A 7,491-nucleotide genomic window follows, 5' to 3' on the forward strand; every position below is an offset into this window, starting at 1 on the left:
CTTTCAACACGGCATTTTCATGGGATGATTGATGGAAACATGGTTTCTGGTGGGAGGCTGGTGGCTGATGGGCTTGCTTTCCAAAGTACAAGGCTCTGTGGTTTGGCAGGTTTCAGACGCATCATTCCTGATGCATAGGTGACACTGATGGATTGGGTCACTCGGAAACCAGTTCTGGTGTTTTATGTGGCTATGGAGGGGGAATAAGTCTTATTTTTTTTCCCCTTGAATTTGGAGCGTAAGACCTGTGCATCCTCATGCATGTCTCGTGCATGGCTGGGTACACTCTTATGTACTTTGTCTATTTTATCTGCCTCTCCTCTACCCACCATGTTTGTCAATTGTCTATGTTCTTTGATTGTCTACTACTTTTAGTTTGACCTCCACACCTCAATCAAACCTGTGTGGTTCTGCTTTCAAAACTTCTCAAAGCCTGCCTTCTCCTTAGGAGCAATTTTCTTCACAAGGATTTCCAGGGGTCCCATGGTCCTCTGCATAACATTCAAAAGGTAATAGTCACAGAGACCTCTACCAAGGAAGGCAGATATCTGGTAACAGGAATAATACTGTCCAGACTCCTTACATGCGTGGATAACTGATCACTTTCCTCTCTAGAAAATGTTTTGTTTGCCACTTTAAGATGTGTAGGTTAAGATGCTCATGGTGTGAACAGATGCGAATTATAAGGAGCACTGTCATGTCTCCCAAAATCATATTCATTCTTACCTTTTCTGATCTCAGTTCTTACAACGGATGTGGGAAAAAAAATCAACATGTTGGGATAAAACTTCTAAAAGGATACACAAGTACTTTTCAAACCTTGCATTAGGAAGATGAGTCATATGTTGACGTTTATTATCTGTATGGATTCATGAGAAGCTTGTGGTTTTCCATGTAGAAAACCAAACAAAAAAATGCCTTCAATCCTACAGCAGAGACGGCTAGATTTTCCCTGATATCCATTTCACTTTTCCTCTTCAGTTAATGAACTGTGGTCTTTGTTCAGCCCTGGTCAGTAGGGCACAGACTGTATTTTTCAGCCCCTCTTGGGATTGGGTGTGTCCATGAGACCACACTGTGCACAGCTGGATGTAAAGATGCGTTGTCTGAATAACCTCCAGGAAACTTTAAGGCAGAGAGGTGAGCTCTTTACACTAGCCATTCCTTTCCTAACGGGAGGTTAAGAATTTACATTAAATCATGAAAAGACTCTGGACCAGCAACAAGGCAGAAAACCCCCTGATTTCTAATACCATTAATCACCATGCGAGTCCCAGAGCAATTATCTTCAAGCTACTTAAAGACTGACAGTCACTGTTCTTGGATGTTCAAGCCACTAAATGCATGGGATTTTGTTTTGTTTTACACTACCAGTCCAAAACCTACCTGAAACTGAGCAGGGCCCTGTGGAGCTCCTGGGGACAAAAGCCTTCCAGTGTCCCCCGTTTCTTCATTACAGGAAATACGCTTCATTCAGCCTCCATGACCTTCCCTGAATTCCAACGGGCAGATTCAAACAGTTGCTAATCAGGGAAGGGAGGGGATGCAGAGACGAGGGAGGAACAGTCAACAGAAACAACAGTACAGCCTGGGGGCAGGTCCTGGTTTCCTCTCAAAGGATACATGTAACAATATCTTTGAGCCGTTTTGCAGATACTGAAACCTCCACCAGGCAGGAGAAGGTCACTGCATGCTGCCCACCAGCACGCAGACCTCAGACCGGTTGGAACCAGAAGGTTGATGATGCTGACTCCCGACGACCTCACCACCAACCAATCAGAAGAGTGTCCACGAGCTGATCGGCCGCCCTTTGAACCATGACTATAAAACTCCTCCCTAACGCCCTCCGCGTCAGGACACAAAGTTTTTGAGGGCATTAGCCCACTGTGGCCCCCTTTGCCTGGCAAATCAAGAAAGCTATTCTCTTCTACTTTACCCAAAACTCCTCTGAGATTTAATTCAATGTCGGGATACAGAGGCTGGATTCGGCATCATAAGCAATCCGAATCTACTTTTAAATACAGTTTCTATCTTACAGTGGGGAAATGAATCCTCCCATGTATCTCTCTTACAAATAAATTGATTCCAGCCTATGTTCCTCTGGTTATACTTGAATAAAACTGGTTTGATAATAAGAAGCTTAGTCTTCAACATGGGATGTCCACATTGCATGATATAATAAACATAAGGCCTATTTATGTAAAGACCATCTTTAAAATTTTTTGGAATCTGAACATTTCATTATGGGAAGTGTTATTCTGAGAAACGAATGCAGAGGAGACACGTTTTATTTTCAGACACAAAATTTCAATTGTATGTACACTTTAACTTCTTGCTTCTGTAATTGATATTGGCTACGTCAACTCTGCAACTATTTGTCTATGACAGGTAGGTAAATGTTTTGGGATTTCATGCCAGTGTACAGTGAGGTATGCACAAAGAGATTTTCTTAATAAAAATGTGTTATTGATGCAGTGCTAATCTAGTATATATTACGCTTTCTTACACATTCAAAAATGTTGCTTTTTGCCTGTTGGGTTTAACAATTTATCAATATAGATGACCTGGATTTAAATAGCAGCTTAAGATAGTGACATATACTTGAGGTACTTCAACAGATTCCAGGAAGCTTGAGATGCGTACAGCCCTTTATCAGAGGCCAGTAGGTGGGCACATAAATGATACCCAACTTTACAAACGTTTACAGCTAGTGGTAAGAATGCAGTAGCAAAGGAATGTCATCTGTGTGGCTTCAGAGAGAAGATGACACATAAGCAGGTCTGGAAGCGTGAGTCCACAGCTGCCCAGCATTGAACTTCTCCAGCCAACTCTCTCTCTTGCAAGTGCTGGCTACGACCTACTCTGATTCAAGTCCTTACTGACACGACCTCAATTGTGCTTATTTCTCCCTTTGTGTTTTGTTCTCTTGTTCATGAAGGGTAAGGAATGGGCGTCCCCAGGAAAGGGAAGAGAATGAAAGGATACAAAGAAGGACAGATATGGGGTGTCACTGAACGGGTGGTTAGTGCCGATTCATGGAGTGTAAGACTATGTTAATTAACCAATGATGCAAGTGGTTGATGGTAAATGTTCCATTGTTGCTCAAGCAGGGGCTACTTCAAGGCATAACAAAGAGACTAAATGTGAGGGAATTTGCAGATGCCTCGTTCAACACAGCAAACTGAACTCTTTTTGTCCCCATAAACTCACCAGGCGGATTAAAGGAAAGTATGCATAAGAAGCAAAAATTCACAAGGAGAAGAGCAAATGACAGCATATTCAAGATTTCAGCAAAATAATGCAAACTGGAAGTCAGATGGGTACATGCAATGTGTCCAGATTAAGAGAAAGGGAGTAAAACCAGGAAATAGGACAAGTCTTGGCCCCAAACGCCAGGAATGCTAGTAATTGGTGGTGTAAGAGGCCTCTGAAGGTGGAATGCCAGGTGGGGATAAAGCAGGACTTGCTTGAAAAACTCAGTCTCCCAATCCCCATATTCCATCCCACAGAGCTAGAAAAATCACCTCCTACTGGACCTGGCAGTTGACCCACTGGAGATCATTTCTCTCCATGGGGCTCCATCCTTCCAACCACCAACCATGGCTAGTGGGCAGCGGGTGAGTTTATACAGAAAACAAGGGAATTAAGGTAAAGTCTATACATCAAATGTTGAGATGCTCATCCCACTCTCCAGTGGATTCTAAAAACTGCTAACAGCACGGGTTACAACATTTCTCTCCAGGAAAACAGAGAGGAGAAAACAGAAACGATACCGGCATTTACATGTCCCTGTTGTCCCCCATTTAAGGGTGAGCCCCACGTGTCGGCAAAACCTGTCCAGACACAGAGCTTCCATCTTTGTTTTAGTGCCTCCCTTGTACCTGTGAGAGGACCGCTGAGGGTCACCCGGCATTCGAAGTGATACTCGATGCAGTGCAAGATAGACAAACAGAGGGAACTCGGGACAGTGGTTCTCAAAGTGTCCAAGTGTGGACCGGGGACATCTGGGGGTCCGCAAGGTCACGAGTCTTAATACTACGAGCTGATTTACTGCTGGCAGCTCTCTTTCTGAGAGTGTACATACAGTGGTGTTTACCACACGCTACACAGATTTACACCTCACGACACGCTAAATGCAGAGGGGACAGGAGACGCCGGCTGGGTCTAGTCTGGTTCGCTAGTCACGCAATAGAGCTGCAAGAACCTCAGGTATTCCCTCTATTCTCACTGCGCTTTGGAAAACATCCTCCTTTAAAAAAGATGCATCATCTTTTCTTTTTTAATGGCATTTGTTAGTTTAATGGCATTTGCTCTTTGGAAAACATCCTCCTTTAAAAAAGATGCATCATCTTTTCTTTTTTAATGGCATTTGTTAGTTTAAACTGGATAAAAAACATCTAAAGAAATTCTTATTTCTAATTTCTAATGTAACCCTCCTGCAAAAAAAACCAAACACCTGTGTTTTTGTGCCCATAATTTCACACATGGATCAGAAAGGTGGACTGGCTCTGCAGCTGCCTGTTTCTGTTCCTCTAGGCTTGGTTTTTACATCCTTCCATTTTCTGGGGACAGGAGTTTTTTCCCACCTGATAGGGTGTGTTGTAAGAGACTGCCCTTACCTTATATTTAGTAATTTCCTGTGTGTGTTCACACATATATCCACATATACACACCATATATGTCATACATGGATATGTATACATATATCTACAGATATCGACAGATAAATAGATGAGAGGAAGGTGACTTATAGATAACTGTGTTGGGTTGAACTCCGCAGACCTGCGAGCCTTGTAATTGCCCAGCATGGGGACCGAGGAAAGAGCCCAGAGATGGGGACAGAGGCAGGGGATCTTAAGCAAAAGGTCTTGGGGCAACACCTCCACCATGTCCAGCAGACGACAAAGAGGACACGGCAATAACCTTTGCTACTCGGGGGAGAAGGAGGCTACCATTTATAGGGGAACTGACATCAGGTTGGCTCCTCTGTTACCAGGGAAACCAGCACCTGGATGAGGGGGCAATCACGTAGGCAGTTAGCAATTAAGTCCTATAATTTAGAGGACTGGTTAGTCCTGTGAACAAAGCAGTGACTGGTCCAGAGAGCAAGAGAGCAGCCGCCTTGAGCGGCCTGACCATAACCGCTCCCGCCACATACCCTGCACAACCCTTGCAATCTCGGTCCGCCTCTCTTCCGAGGTATCCCTGGGGTCAGGGGTGCAGGGGGGCACTGCAACCAAATACTGCAATTGCAACGCAGATGCCGGCAGCTAGAGAGTATCAAGATTAAGCCAACTTCTCATGGGTCCAATTTTTCAGGAAAGTGCACAGCAGGACAACCAGGGCATCTCCCTGTAAACCCAGGGTCCAGACTCATTTCCCAGTGGGGCCATCACTGCCCCCCAGTCCGCCAACAGATTTCCTCTGCTCAGGCAAAGGACAAAATATAAGACATTTAACAGGCACAACACAGGGAGAATCACGACCATTAAGCAGATACAAGCAAGGACAGCCTTCTGAGATAACGCCAACTCCGCCTGTGTTTTTTGTCCTGTCCCGCAGTACCCGTCCACCCTCCATCCACATAGCTGGTGCCGAATACTAGAGAGATGGTCTAAGACACCACAGGGTTAACAGAAGGTTGCCTTTCTCCACTAGGGAACCTGGATTAATGGCATTAGGAGTCCTCCATGGGGCTGGGTAAAGACAGGTGAAATCTCTAAGTCACGTTCTATCCTGTTTCCCACGGGGGGCGGCCACCCCAAACCACCGGGGACTTACCTGCCACGTCCAGGGCCATTTTGCAATATGCTCCCCCAGGGTAGGTCCACCGGCAAGGGCGAATGCGAGTTGCTGTGCTCACCGATAGTTGCAGCAGCGTTTCAGTCCTTTGGTGGTCAACAGTTGAACTCGGATGGTGTTGACTAGTTAGTTGTCTCTGGGTTAACATGGCGTAAGCACTGGGTCAATGGTCCCTGGGATGTATGCATATGTTTGAGAGCAAAGTTTCCCATCTCATTGAAGTCATCCCTCCGTAGCCGGGCAGCCGCGGGATTTTAAGGAGGATAGAAAGGCAGGGGTTTGTCCTTTGTACCGGCCCATTCTTGACCTTTATGGCTACGAAAGTGGGTTGCTGTATCCCCACCCGTGTCCGTGGGGGTCCCATAGGTCGCGCACAACTGTTGTAGAACCCAAAGAGTGGGGTTTTGCATTGCTAAATGAAGTGCGCCGGCCTTTTTTTAATGTCTCCCACCTGATGCAATGCACTGTAGACAGCATACAGCTGGGCTCACATCCCGCCATCACCTTGCTCTGCCGGCTTCCACGGCTGGGACCAGCAGCCCAACAGTACTCTGGTTACTTGGCCATTGCCACAAGCGCCAACTTTCTGGGTAACCAGCCACATCCAAATCACAAGCCTGTCCCTGCGGGGATACCCCTAAAGCTTGTGTGGGATATCGTGAGCCAGGAGCACAGGGCTGCTACCTTCAAACTCCAGAGAGACTCTGAGGTTAAGACGGCGTCCTCAATATAGTGGGAAAGGTTCTTCTCATGGGGGTCAGCTGCCACAGGGCTACACAAGCTAGCAGGCGGCCTCGTTGGGATCACCCCCGTAATTTTCCATTCTCCGTCCTTATTTCCCGATGTCTCAGCACCTACCGGGTTTTCCTCCGCCTCCTGGCTGGCTCGTGAACTCGGGGGCTGCAGCCAGCAGGTTTGCAAAGCTTGTAGTTGCCCAGCCTGAAGACCAAAGAAAGAGCTGGGAGTCAGCAACAGAGACTCGATGGTTTAAGAGATGGGGGACCTTACACGTCTGAAGCAGGGTCCTAGAGCAACACCCGGCCATGCGCAGCAGTCAACAGACGAGCCACAACGCCATCTTCACTACCCAGGGGGCGGAGAAAGCTACCATTTATAGGGGGAGATATACGTCAGCTTGTCTCATCAGTTACCAGGGAAACCAGCGGCTGGGGCTGGGGGCAAGCCTGTAGGCAGTTACTAATTAAGCCCTATAATTAAGAGGATTGGAGAGTCCTGCGAGTGAAGCACTGACTGGTCAAGTGGGGGATGGACAGAAAGCATGAGAACCGCCATCTGGAATGGTCTGACCACGCAGATAGACAGACGTAAAATTTCCAGGCGGTCCAGTGGTTAGGACTTGGTGCTTTCACTGCAGGGGGCCCCGGTCCATTTCCTGGTCAGGCAACTAAGATCCCACAGGCCACGTAGTGTGGCCAAAAAAGAAAGAAAAGCAGAGAGACAAATAGGTAGATAGATAAATATATGATGGGTATGATTACCATCAGATTCTGTTTTCTCCCCCAAAACTTCTAGATAATTTGACACAAATGACTGTATTATAAGAATAATATAGTATGCCTTACAGCCTTTTTTCCCCCCAAATTGTCTCATGGATTACCTCATTTGAACCATCTGCTATTTTCTCCTTAACCAGTGACCTGCCTTCTATTGGGTGTCATCCATAACATT

General features: G+C 46.3%; 1 long non-coding RNA gene across 2 annotated transcripts in view; it reads right to left on the reverse strand.

The window, feature by feature from the left end:
• LOC307180459 overlaps positions 1-6,864 on the reverse strand; it is a 229,368-nt gene extending 222,504 nt beyond the window's left edge. For both annotated transcript variants that reach the window (XR_013825739.1, XR_013825740.1), the window contains exon 1: positions 5,782-6,864. This is a non-coding gene — a long non-coding RNA (uncharacterized lncRNA). The remainder of the gene's footprint in view (positions 1-5,781) is intronic.
• Positions 6,865-7,491: the final 627 nt, after the last annotated feature.

This window comes from Stenella coeruleoalba (assembly GCF_951394435.1).
Source record: "Stenella coeruleoalba genome assembly, chromosome: X".
NCBI lineage: Eukaryota > Metazoa > Chordata > Mammalia > Artiodactyla > Delphinidae > Stenella > Stenella coeruleoalba.